The sequence below is a fragment of the Onychostoma macrolepis genome, chromosome 04 (genome assembly GCF_012432095.1).
Source record: "Onychostoma macrolepis isolate SWU-2019 chromosome 04, ASM1243209v1, whole genome shotgun sequence".
NCBI classification, from domain to species: domain Eukaryota; kingdom Metazoa; phylum Chordata; class Actinopteri; order Cypriniformes; family Cyprinidae; genus Onychostoma; species Onychostoma macrolepis.
In genome coordinates, this window is record NC_081158.1 from 8,871,575 (window position 1) to 8,885,049 (window position 13,475).

At 39.8% G+C, this 13,475-nt stretch overlaps 1 protein-coding gene across 1 annotated transcript in view; it reads left to right on the plus strand.

The window, feature by feature from the left end:
• Window positions 1-13,475, plus strand: part of LOC131538738 (gastrula zinc finger protein XlCGF57.1-like) — a 37,137-nt gene that overhangs the window by 16,011 nt on the left and 7,651 nt on the right. The window lies entirely within an intron of this gene.

Genomic DNA, 13,475 nt, shown 5'->3' on the forward strand with positions numbered 1-13,475 from the left:
AGAGCACCAAACAGTTAACTACCAAAATCTGATTGGACCATTTAAAAAAAAAAAAAAAGTGTAATTTCAAATATACACATTGCTTAAATGGTTATATTTATATTTGAAGGAGGTCTTTTGTAGACATTTAAACAACGCTATTAAGTGTGTAACTTTTGATCGTTAAAATATTAAATCTTAACCAGACTCTATTGCTGTCACGGATCAGCCAGGCTCCTCCACCAATCCCATGCCAAGATCACAATCACCTGAATACTGATCACACCACCTGCACCTCATTATCACTCAGCCCAAGCCACACTACATAAGCTCACACCTCACTCCAGTCAGCGTCCGATCTCGATCACACGAAGTGGACTCACTCCCTACCTTCCAGTTAAGACTTACCTCGCGATACATACCTCCTCGTCCAGATCGTCTGTGTTACCTTGTGTCTCCATCCGTCTGTCCTTACCCGTCCTCCCGGCCTGGAAATCACCATCCTCCAAGGTGTGTGCGCCTCCTGTCTGCCACGAGCTCCTGGCATCCTCACCTCGGCAAGAAATCCTCCATCAGTCATTGTCATCATAAAGTACCAGTATCCATCTATCCGCATTACTTACCCGACTACTCATTTCAATAAACCTGTTACATTTACCATCCTCTGTGTCTGGTCTGCATAACGTAACAATTGCACTCTCCATACCATTTTTTCCCATTTAGAACAATCAATTTAGACAAAAGAAAAAAATGGTGGGCACAGCATTTCCAACTGTTTTTCCTTTCTTTCTTTCTGGCATGCATTATTTAACTACAACCTAGGGAAGATGGACAGTTATAATATTAATTATATGTACACGTGCAACTTAGTATAAGCAAATTTGTCTATATCTGTGCACTGGAAGCTTCCTCTCTCACTAAAACATATTCCTTGTGTATGCAAACATACTTGGCAATAAATCTATTTCTCATTCTGCTAAATAGTACTTTTTCGTATACCCTTCACACAAAGGAAGAAGCTCAAAGAGTGGTTCAAATAAATATGATTTGAAACAGGATGGAACAATGGTTCTATAAGAGGTTTGGAGGCATTCATATTCACAGGGGCCCAATACTAACAGAAGTGCCAGGGAGCTCTCATAGACAAAAATCCTCATCTAAGAGGCCTTGTATAGGCTATGGGACCCATATATTCCAGCATAAATAAACATTTGTTTTCATTGTTGTTGGGTGTTCTGTATACTAAATTGGATGGTGCAACCTTTAAAGGGTTACTCCATCCCAAAATGGAAATTTTGTCATTAATCACTTACCCCCATGTCATTCCAAATCCGTAACAGCTTCGTTCTTCTTCGGAATACAGCTTAAGATATTTTAAATGAAAACCGGAGGCTTGTGACTGTCCCATTGACTGCCAAGTAATTAACATTGTCAATGCCCAGAAAAGTATGAAAGACATCGTCAAAATAGTCCATCTGCCATCTGTGGTTCAACCGTAATTTTACAAAGCTACGAGAATACTTTTTATACACAAAGAAAACAAAAATAATAACTTTATTCAACAATTCGTCTCCTCTGCATCAGCGTAGCGCCATTTTGGAGAATATCTGTACACTGTTCTGTGTCAGCTGCACCACACGGATACCAAGAACCAACCAATCAGCCAAGCCATGATTCCCTCTGCTGAGATAAGCCTCCCAGGGAAACCAGCACAAAACGCAAGTAACAGACAAAATCTTCTCCTTGCTGAAAACTGGTGCTAAATCTTCTTAAGCCGCTAAAGATAAGCCAAATCTCTGCTTTGATAATTTTCTCAGGTTGTGGTTCAAGAACTAGTAGCAAATACTATACTTTTGGGACTCCATTCAAACCGTAATTCTCATTTACTGAAATGTATGTGTGTGTGTGCTTTTAGTAGTGTAGTTTCATGTATCTTAGAGTAGCTCAATAAAACTTCTGGTTTCTTTTTAAAATGAGCAGTGTCTTGCATTATATGTTCATAAAGTTAGCCTCATGCCCAGATCTTGTTTACCTAGCTCACAGTTAATAAAATATCATTAGCATGTATTATGACCTTTCCAAGGGAATAATATAAATATCAAAATTGTTAAGATACATTGATTTTAATGTTTTGCTGGAAAGAATAGTTGATAGTGGAAATTATCAATTTTGAAAAAGCATGGCTTCAGTTAACATTGACTTTCATTGCAGGCTCAAGTCATTCCACTAACGTAATTTGGCCATGTATAGTCAACGTTGACTTTAACCAGGCTTGAATAAGCATGTATTGTGCTTGGGCATGGAGTACATGCGCAGCCCTGAAGAGTTGAGCAAGTTTTAAGGCTTGTCCGCTCTTTCCTCTGTCCAAAACTTCAACCAGCTGACAGTTTAGTAACTTGACCAGCTGACTTTGCTACAAGCTGATTGGCTTTTGAGATAGGTGCCATGCCTTATATTCTAAAATCAGCATCTGGCAAATTGATAGTCGCAGCGACGGCATCAGCCAGCTTGAGTCAAGCTGAGACATTCCTTCAACTTTCCCTGCAATGCTCTAAAACAGTTCCATCTTTTTGTGAATCTTCAGTCTGAACTGGTCTTAAACCACAGTAATGGAACTGAACACTTATTTAAATTAGTGAGACTTACCAAAATAAGCCAGGCTTTTCCTTTATCCACCTTGATGGAATACGCCCTGGTCTATTTTTGAGAACAAACAAAATTGTGTTTACCTAAATTGTGTTTTCTTCTTCATCCTCACTGGTGTCTGGACTACTGAGGCCACTTTGATCTTCTGCTTCAACATGTAGAAGGGCAGAAGCTTCGGGCCTAAAGCAGTCTTGTACTGTCGGAGGACCACTTTCAACTTTTCTGACACCTCTGACAATCTTCTTCATAAGAGACAGCAAAGTCCCTCATTTCCCTTGTCTACATCCTCTCAAAGAAGGAGAACAGGAGGTAAACTTCCACATCATCAGCATCTTCCTCAGTTGAGGCTTCACTGAGCTTTAACAAAGTTTTAATCTGTCTGGGACACTCTTCACCCAGGCTGATGAAATAAGACCTGAGAGCAGTCCAGCGTTGCATAAGACGGGAGATGGCTGGATTGAGGGACAGCCACCTGGTTGAAACATGCCGCAGAATCTCACGGAATTCCACATCACAAAACTGGCAAAACTCTTTAAGGGATTCCCTTCGTTTGGCAGATGTGGAGAAATGGCCATAGACCTTCAGCACAATGTTTTCCACATCTACAATGAGCTGGTCAAGAGCATGCTTCACTGTGTTGTGCACAATATGCGCATGGCAGTTCCCTTGCAGCAGATCTTTTTGCTTCTGCTTTAGGTTGGTGAAGACAGAGTTGTGGATTGCATAATTTGCATTTGTATTGTCTGCACTACATGATGTAACTTGATCTGAAGATAAGCCATATTTTTCAAGAGATTGTTCTATGAAATCTATGATCCCTTCAGCTGACTCATCTGCATTCTCTCCAAAATCAAGCATTTTGTTGCAGATCCCAGTGTCTGGCCTGAAGTATTGTACAGCAATGGAGAATGGGAGGGGTTTACCTGATGTTAAGACGTCAATAACATCAGCCACTGCCTTTGGAGCAAGGACGTCTTTGACCAGTGCTTCTGCCTTTGTTCTCCCAAGAGACATTTTCTTTACGATTTTAGAGTCATGCAGAACCTTTTGGTTGAGCTTGTGTCCACAGTCAGCACTGTTATAGCTGAGGTTGTGTTTAACCGTGTGGTACACCTGCGTTAACTCAGCTACTGTAACCTAGAGGGGAGGAGTATGATGAGAAATTGCTAATGAACTTGAATAATTGTATAGGGTGGTATGAACACAGATTTGGGCTAAATACTTCTCATTGTTTGCAGTAACACCATCCATGCGGGTGATTTGCATGAATGCTGCACAACTCAAAAATATGGGACAAACCCCATCCCGTACTGATTCAAAATGGGACACGCTATTTAATTCTCAAATACGGGACAAAAATAATAACTTTATTCAACAATTCGTCTCCTCTGCATCAGCGTAGCGCCATTTTGGAGAATATCCGCTGGACTCAAACTGTGTACACTGTTCTGTGTCAGCTGCACCACACGGATACCAAGAACCAACCAATCAGCCAAGCCATGATTCCCTCTGCTGAGACAAGCCACCCAGGGAAACCAGCACAAAACGCAAGTAACAGACAAAATCTTCTCCTTGCTGAAAACTGGTGCTAAATCTTCTTAAGCCGCTAAAGATAAGCGAAATCTCTGCTTTGATAATTTTCTCAGGTTGTGGTTCAAGAACTAGTAGCAAATACTATACTTTTGGGACTCCATTCAAACCGTAATTCTCATTTACTGAAATGTATGTGTGTGGTATTATATTCTATAGTTATACCATTCTGATGGTAAAGGGTTTGGTTCCATTGCCTCACAATGAGGTAAAGCCCCTCAATTGAGCATTTTGATTGGACGAACATTTCTTGGTCGTACTCCTTTCACAGAATATATAAATACAGATAAATACATTTAAACCACTTGAGTTAATGACTGCTATCGGGATGTGAAGTGACTTTCAACCAGCATAACAAAAAAATGTTTCTGAAGACAATCACCTATTGCACGCTTAATAGGAGGCTTACCTTCACATATCCTGTGGAAAGTAATATGTAGAGAGAGAGACTTTTTTTGTGGATCCACCCCATTGCATGCAATGCAAGCATGTCCATCCGTGCTGTTTAAAGCAAATAATGAATATATATATATATATATATATATATATATGCAAGAATATTGCAAACACTGATCACCTGCTTTGGACATATATTTGGTTGTCAGGATACAGCGTGAGAGATAGCTGTTCACTTGCTCCACCTCGTCACCGGCGGTTGTCCCTGCTCCTTCCTGGTTCCTACCACTTCATTTAATGCATTGGTAAAGGGTGGAAGAAATTCAATTCAATTCAATTTACATAGCCCAATATCAAAAATTATCGGATTTACAATCTGTATAAGAAATGATTGAATGAAAAATGGCTACATAGTGTAGTGTAGCCCTTAACTGCAATTTCATATTATTAATGTGCTTGTAAACATTACAAATGTACATATGATGCAAAAATATTATACATACTACACACTTAGTTGCATGGGCTCGAGCATGCATCACACCGAGGAATGGTTTCATTGTGGTCAGCTCTTAAAGAGCAGGAAGGACACTAGCAGCCTTCTCCAAGTATGGCCAATATTTGCAAGCCACATCCATTGCAAAAAAAATGCACCTTGGCTGGCACGAGGTCCTTCTAAAGATACAGAGGGTAGGCAAATATCTCCCCCTTGTACATGTTAAGAGCTTTCAGAAGGAATCCGTGGAGACACGCTGCAACCTCCATCCCCTCCAATTTGGAAGCCCTCCTTGATATCTCCCTCGCTGCTGTCCACTGGGAGTCCCCACATGTGCCTTTTCTCTGTGTCTAAGACACATATAACAAACACAAATCGAATAAAAGCAATGCTGTCATATGTATACATATGTGGCATTTATTCTCGTCTGAAGTAGGGAGGAAATCAAGGTTGGACATATATGGTTCTTTTTGGGACAACTTTTTTTGTCAAGTTATTATTGAAACTTGCATTTCTTACTGCTTTCTGTATGGTTTCCACAAATCTAGACACCATCTTCAGCCTCAAAGAGCCCCTCAAAAAAGGCAGGATCATCAGAGCTGAGGAAGAAAGAAAAATAGGAAATGCATCCATTAAATATATAAAGTAAAGACTGAAACAAAGACCACCTTGTGTCTCTGGGAAAGCGATATAGCTTTCTGTTTCCATCGGCTGAAACAGCCAACATTTCCGGCGTGCAGGCTGGACAGGTGAAAGGAGCACCACAGCAGAGCTGGTCTTCCTCAAATGAAGCATATGAAAACTCTAAGAAGCTGCACTGTAGTGTATCGCCGTTGATATGTCCAGACTGGAAGATATATAAAATGAAATAGAATACGTGATGATGTCTGCTCATGGAAAGCAATTTCATAATATGGTAAAATAATTTCACTTATTCTTCCTCCAATCTTGCTCTAGCAGCTCTGCGAAGGCTTGTCTGGAGAATCCTGGAGAGATGAGCTTGAGTTCCTGAAAGGAGTGTTAGACTGTCACCAGAGTGTTATAGTTATGCTGATTGGATTAGAGTTGGTGAAAATCTGGGTAAATTCCTGCAACTGCTCACATTCTTTGCATCCTTTATATTCTGATGATGGCCTCCTGAAATCTGTATAAAACTACAGTGATTCAGTCTTGATGACTGCAGGGTCACACAGTACCATCTCAATCAAGAACCTGCTGAAGACTCACTCAGTCTCCTGATCTTCACTTCTGAGATTCCTACAGCCGTAACTGGATATTGTAGGTATTTTGTTTTCAAAACTTTTAACTTCACTAAAATCATATAACACATTTTTCTATTGATGGATGTACTTCTAGAGGTTTTTTTTCTTCTTTGAGTTTCTAATACACTGTTTATTGTGTCTTGTATTTATTAACTGAACGGTTCACTCTTAATAAGCGAAGTTAAAGAGTAACAACTGAATATGTTGGCATGTTTTTGCCAATTAAAGAAACTGAAATGGTAATAATTAATGAACTATATTCCTTTTTACTGCAAAAAAACTGTAATTTATACGAAATTGCTCATATAAAAGAACATTACCACTGAAATCAATAAGATCAACACAGACCACCTTTCCATCCAGTCCTTATAGAAGACAGATTTGTTCATTTTCAGTGTGTCTGATATTCATAGAGGGCTAATATGGAGAGGAAATTTATTTTTATGAATCAGTTTCCAATAACTGAAATGATCAAAATAAAGCTGAAATTTGATTTATTGTGCTTATGTTCTGGGGAGAAAGTGAGATTGAATAAGATGAATACGTTGACAAGATTTTAGTTTTAATTAATGAACTAAATAGTTAAATGAGCTGCAAACACAAATTTAATTTTGAAATACAATTTTTTTAATTAATTTGTATTATGTATAAGTTCTTCCCTATCCTGTAATTTTAAAATCAAGACACTGGAGTTAGTTTTATTTTTGATTGAGAATATCACAATTCTCTTAATTTATCATGAATTGAAAGAACTTCACAGTTGCTTGAATTTAGATACATGTACAGCTTAACGGTATTGATAGCTTTGGGGTTTTGATAGCTCCGCAATTCCTAATATACCTCATTATTTACATTTGTTTTCTGATGTAAAATCCTATGCTTTAACGAACAAGACTTTTATTTTGGTGTGGCGATGTGACGTCATAAGGCGGCGCCGCGCTCCTGTGATTCGGATGAAGAAAGGTTTGTGTTTTTAACCGTTTGAAGTGTTTAAATCAATACAGCGCGTTTAGAGAATTGTATACAAAAACGTGAAATTAATCATTACCGAAAGAAATGCTGAAAGTCTTTATGCAGTGATATTAAAGTTATTGTGTGTGAGTAAAGTGCATCTGCACACGAGTAACAGAGAAGGTGCGGCTCATTTCGCTCCCTGTATAGTGAACCAGTTAAACACGAGCTCAGTCACTGGCGACTAGTGATGGAGAAACTGAGCTTTAAGAAACTCCGAGTCAACTGAATCAATTGATTCACAAAATGATTCACTGTTTTGAATCACTCGAATCGCCGCACACTGCTCAAAACAGTGCAAATGCAATGAGATAAACACAAACGTGTGTAACTTACAAACCAACTGTAAATGTTTTCATGAAAGTGTAATCTAATTCAAAAATAATCTACAAATCAGCAAATACAAATATGGACCTTCTATATATTTGGTGTTTATTATTAATTTGAGGGCTAGTTTATTATTATCTCTCTGACTGGCTCCCTCAGCAGTGTGTTCAATACTGAACCAGGGAGCTGATTGAGACGCACCCAGAGATTTAGACTGCATTCATTTTTCTTTCTGCTAATTCTCATTTTAAACAGGACAAAGTGCCCAAACACACAGAAAAACTCCTGCTGAAGCAACTGATCCACGTGACACACGGTTATAAAGATGGCTTTTATTAAAGAGGAGAGTGAAGAAGCATTCAGAGTCAAACATGAAGATACTGAGGAACAAACAAAGACGGCGTTTATTAAAGATGAAAGTGAAGACATGAAGATTGAAGAAACATTCAGAGTCAAACATGAAGATACTGAGGAACAAACAGGTTGGTTTTCATTCTCAAAGCTAAACTCACTGATTTGATCCCTATTAAAATGTCCTGCTCTACAGAAATGAATGATATTTTAGAAGAATGTCATATGAGCGTCCTAATTAAAACAGTTTTATGTGACATTGAGGTCACATGACCAGACAAATACTAATGCTGCATTCTAGTGAACCTGAGAGGATCCTACGTTCAAGTTGGGCATCCGTCAGTGCTTAATTTGTAAGTTGTGAGGTCCCGGAAAACAAAGCGGGGTGACCGATCCGGCATGTGATTAGAGGAGAGTGAGGTAATAGAGGATTCACACAATCACATTGGTGGACCAGCTTAAGTGATTAACAGCGTGCATCAGTTGCTTTTATTAGGGTTCATACAGACATTAAATTTCACTAGAAATTTGTTTCACAAATCTCTGTATGACAGAGTTATAGGCTATTTAATCAGGTCCTGAATTTCGTGGGGGATTGTGTCGCATAGTTTTACTCATTCCTGCAGCTTTCAAGTTTATAATGAGGAAGTACCTGCAAATATTTATTCAATATAGCATGTAGGTTAGATGAGTAGGCCTGAAATAATACACGCAAGCTATCAGATTAAATCAGTCATTTGAGTGATTCAGCTGTACCACGTCTTCTCTCTTTCACTCTTTTAAAGCGGCTTCACATTGAGTGCGTTTACATGGACCCTCTTAATGCGATTATAATGAGATTTTGGCTATATTGCGATTATGCTTTACCTCATGTAAACGCAATACTTCGATCTAAATAATACGATTAAGCTCATAATCGCAGCAAGCATAATCGTATTAACATAGGTGGCGTACGCCGATTTTAATCGGAATATACAGGCATGTAAACACCTTAATCGCAGTATTGCCGCTCTGACCAAAGTGCGCATGCGCTTGTGACATATAAGAATAACGTGACACGCACCTGTAATAATACGGAGATTAGAAACGATGGAGGGGAAGAAAGCATCGCATTCTGAGGAAAACACAACAAGCTGCCAGCAGTCTCTGTGCAACATGATCTCACAGAATTCCTTGTAATGTTCACGGACTTAATTAACCCCGAATCTGTGGTGGCTTCACGGAATCGCCGAAAATTCCGTGATGGACTCACAGAAGTGATACCAATGTAAGTCAGTGACAGGCATCAGCCGTGCTCCACGCACAGAAACCAGTGAATCCGTGCATGGACCACGGCTGATGCCTTCTGTGAGCCCATCACGGAATTTTCGGCGATTCCGTGATGCCACCACAGATTCGAGGTTAATTAAGTCCGTGAACATTGCACGGAATTCTGTGAGATCAGGTTGCTCTGTTCCTTACCCTCATCCAGAAAGGACGAACAGAATGCGACGGCAGCGTATAGGCAAACAAATTCCATCATATTTCTATCATGGCGCCGAAAAAGCGTGGAATACAGCCATACAAAAGCATTATGCATTAGACGTAAATAAATTAAAACAGCGACCAACACTGCTCTTTCTGAGTCCATCATTTGTGCTGTCCAGTGGGGTATGTGAATAATGGCAGTAAAAAATTAACCACAATTCTTAGCGAATAATGGAAATTGCATGTAAACGGGAGTAAGAGCTTTGCTCTTGACATGTAAACATCATAATGCGATTAAGTCCTTACTCTGATTATTGGAAATAATCGCAATATTCGTGCACATGTAAACGCAGTCATTGGCACTTTTTGTCTGCACCACAACGAGCTGCTGCACACTGCGATTAGGGATGTAACGATTAACTGCAAGCCAGTTGAAAACAGATTCAAATATGTGACGATTCAAATCGGTTGAGATGCTAAACAAATCGCGATACAATTGGAGTTGGAGTATATATGAATGTATCTGATGGGAACTGATTGTCTTTAGAAAAGTTTACGTGGTATTTTCTTTTCATCTTGCCTCTGAAAGATGCAAATCAAGAGTTCGTCAGTGCAGCTCTGCTTTGTTTTCGGTGGTAACCCAGGACAAGGCTCAAAATTGCAACCATTTTGTTACGTAATCTGTGTGACCCCAAAATATATTTGGGAGCATTTGTGCAAATAATTGTTGTGGTGCGATCTCTTCAGTTCTCTGCTAAATGTTCGCGAATTACTGCACTACTGCATACAGTTGTATGTGCCACGTGACAGGGAGCTAACGATTTTTGATCGTGGATAATAAAAATGTCTCCACGATCAGCTTTTGAAGAAATATCGTAGTATCGTGCTACAGCACGCATTCTATCAGTTACAGTTCTGGTGCCTCAGTCTCAATATACTGTACAATGCCACATTCATTCAGTGTTAACTCAGCGGTAGAGTTACTCTCACGGGACACTGCACTTATTCGCGTGTGTTTTAAAGTCTTGTCGGTTAAACTTTTCATTCACGCGCTGGTCTTATGTGCGCTTTTTCTGAGACTGTACACCCAAAGCGCGTGAACTAAAAAGCCTGTCTAACAGAGCCTGATTACTCAACTAAGTTATCTTTTGAGCTAATACTGTCAAAACCGTCTGAGACAAATTTAGAAAATCGTAAAAGATTCCTATAATCCTAGGCTAAAATCTGTAGTCTTTGATCGTTAGTTTGACATGTTCACCGACAGTTGATTAATGGCTGTTGCGATCAAATTTGACCTCTGACGAAATTCTGGCAGTGTCAGAAGATTTGGCGCACAGTCCTGCATTGTGACTTCTCCTACGACGAACATCAAACTGTTTTCTTCATACCTGCAAACTAGTCGCTTGGGTTATTGCAAGCTCGTAGACAGGTGTTCGACCGCAGTGAAAAGATGGAGTTTGTTGATAGTATGTGCACTCTAAAGTGAACATTAAAATTTGCAAAAATAAATTACTCCACTGCTCACAAAGAGAAGTATGAACACCGATGACAAGAGTTGCACTGTCCAAAAAGTTTGTGGTATAAATGTGCTTTTTTACTTGAAGCATATGTTGTCTTTTTCCTTTTTGTTGTCAGAGTGCACCAGAATGCTTCATTTACATGCTAAATTCTCAAAAATGTTATAAAAGTTTATATTCCGAACTATGTCACCTTCTTTCATCCTGCAGACCTTGATTGTCTGGATCAGGTGTGTTTGATTAGGGTTGGAGCAAAACTGTGCAGAGCTGTGGCCCTCCAGGAATTGAGTTTGAGACCAGTGTCGTAAGCACAGTCGGTTTTGTCTAAATGTAAACTAGGGGTGGCGAAGTCTGGTCCTGGAGAGCTGCAGCCCTGCAGAGTTCAGCTCCAACCCTAATTAAAACTCACCTGCCTGTAGCTTCCAAGTAAAGGTGCATTCACGCCATATCGGAATTACCATAATGACGAGATTCCAACTTGTAAAAAGCGTTCACGTCCTCGTAGAACTCGTAATCTTCCACGTTCACGTCCTCGTAGAACAACTTGTGAACTGGGAGTTTTCTGAGAGCTACGACTTGGACCTCGTGACCACAGCATCAAAATATTGAAAACAAAGACATGTATATACTAAATGAATCTTGCATTTAAATCATAAATGTTTTTAACATTATTTAGTTTCTACTCTATTTCGAGATGAAGCAAATTTGTTATATTAATATTTAGTGCATGGCTTCGCCAGTCAGGTTGGCTATTGTTAGAATCAGCTGTATTTGGCTGAGCAGTCATTTAGGTGGCTCTCATTAGATTGTCATGTTGAATGGGTTTCATGAACAATATTACCAAAGATGCCATAAAATTTTAAATAAGAGATGTCATGTCGGCGCCGATAGCCTCATGGGCAGTGTGCCCACATTTAGCGCCATTGCTTTTTGGGCGTCCTAAATTCGAGTGCCGGATTACGGACCTTTCCCGATCCCACTGCCCTCTTTCTCCTGCTTCGCTTCCTGTCTACAGTATTGTCCTATCCTAATAAAAGGCAAAACCGCCAAAAATAAATCTTAAATAAAAAAAACAAAACAGAGATGTCACAAATAACATGGTGTATGTTTGACTGAAAAGTCTAGACTTAAACTGAGAGATCCTGAGTCTCAGACAATGAAGGCTATTAAAGAAAAAATCTAAACCAGAATTTTTGTGACTGTGATAAAAATAATGGATTAAACAGTAGAAGGTTGCTTGAGTACTGAGGACTTTCAGCCATTCAAAACTTTGTGTGTAATTAGCAGATTTTTGAAATTGACTGCTTGAGAAAAGTTGAGAAGCTTTGTTAGGGTACAAGGAAATTTTAAAAAAGTATTATTTGCATAAAAGTGAAATAATGTCCCTCAGGGGAAGCACATACAAGGGGAAAAGCAGAGGACCTAATACTGAGCCCTGTGGCACTCCATGCTTGTGTTTGATGAAACGTCTCTTTATTCACACTTTCTGTACTATGATGGGGTTTAAATCCTGAAAGGTACTGTTACTATGCAAAAATGAACGTACACTGAACAAAATTATAAACGTAACACTTTTGTTTTTGCCCCCATTTTTCATGAGCTGAGCTCAAAGATTTAAGACTATTTCTATGTACACAAGGCCTATTTCTCTCAAATATTGTTCACAAATCTGTGTTAGTGAATACTTCTCCTTTGCCGAGATACTCCATCCACCTCACAGCTGTGGCATATCAAGATGGTGATTAGACAGCATGATTATTGCACAGGTGTGCCTCAGGCTGGCCACAATAAAAGGCCACTCTAAAATGTGTAGTTTTACTGTATTGCGGAGGTCCGAAAACCAGTCAGTATCTGGTGTGACCACCATTTGCCTCACGCAGTGCAACACATCTCCTTCGCATAGAGTTGATCAGGTTGTTGATTGTGGCCTGTGGAATGTTGGTCCACTCCTCTTCAATGGCTGTGCGAAGTTGCTGGATATTGACAGGAACTGGAACACGCTGTCGTATACGCCGATCCAGAGCATCCCAAACATGCTCAATGGGTGACGTGTCCGGTAAGTATGCTGGCCATGCAAGAACTGGGATGTTTTCAGCTTCCAGGAATTGTGTACAGATCCTTGCAACATGGGGCCGTGCATTATCATGCTGCAACATGAGGTGATGTTCGTGGATGAATGGCACAACAATGGGCCTCATGATCTCGTCACGGTATCTGTGCATTCAAAATGCCATCAATAAAATGCACCTGTGTTCGTTGTCCATAACATACGCCTGCCCATACCATAACCCCACCACCACCATGGGCCACTCGATCCACAATGTTGACATCAGCAAACCGCTCACCCACATGACGCCATACACGCTGTCTGCCATCTGCCCTGTACAGTGAAAACACGGGATTCATCCTTGAAGAGAACACCTCTCCAAAGTGCTA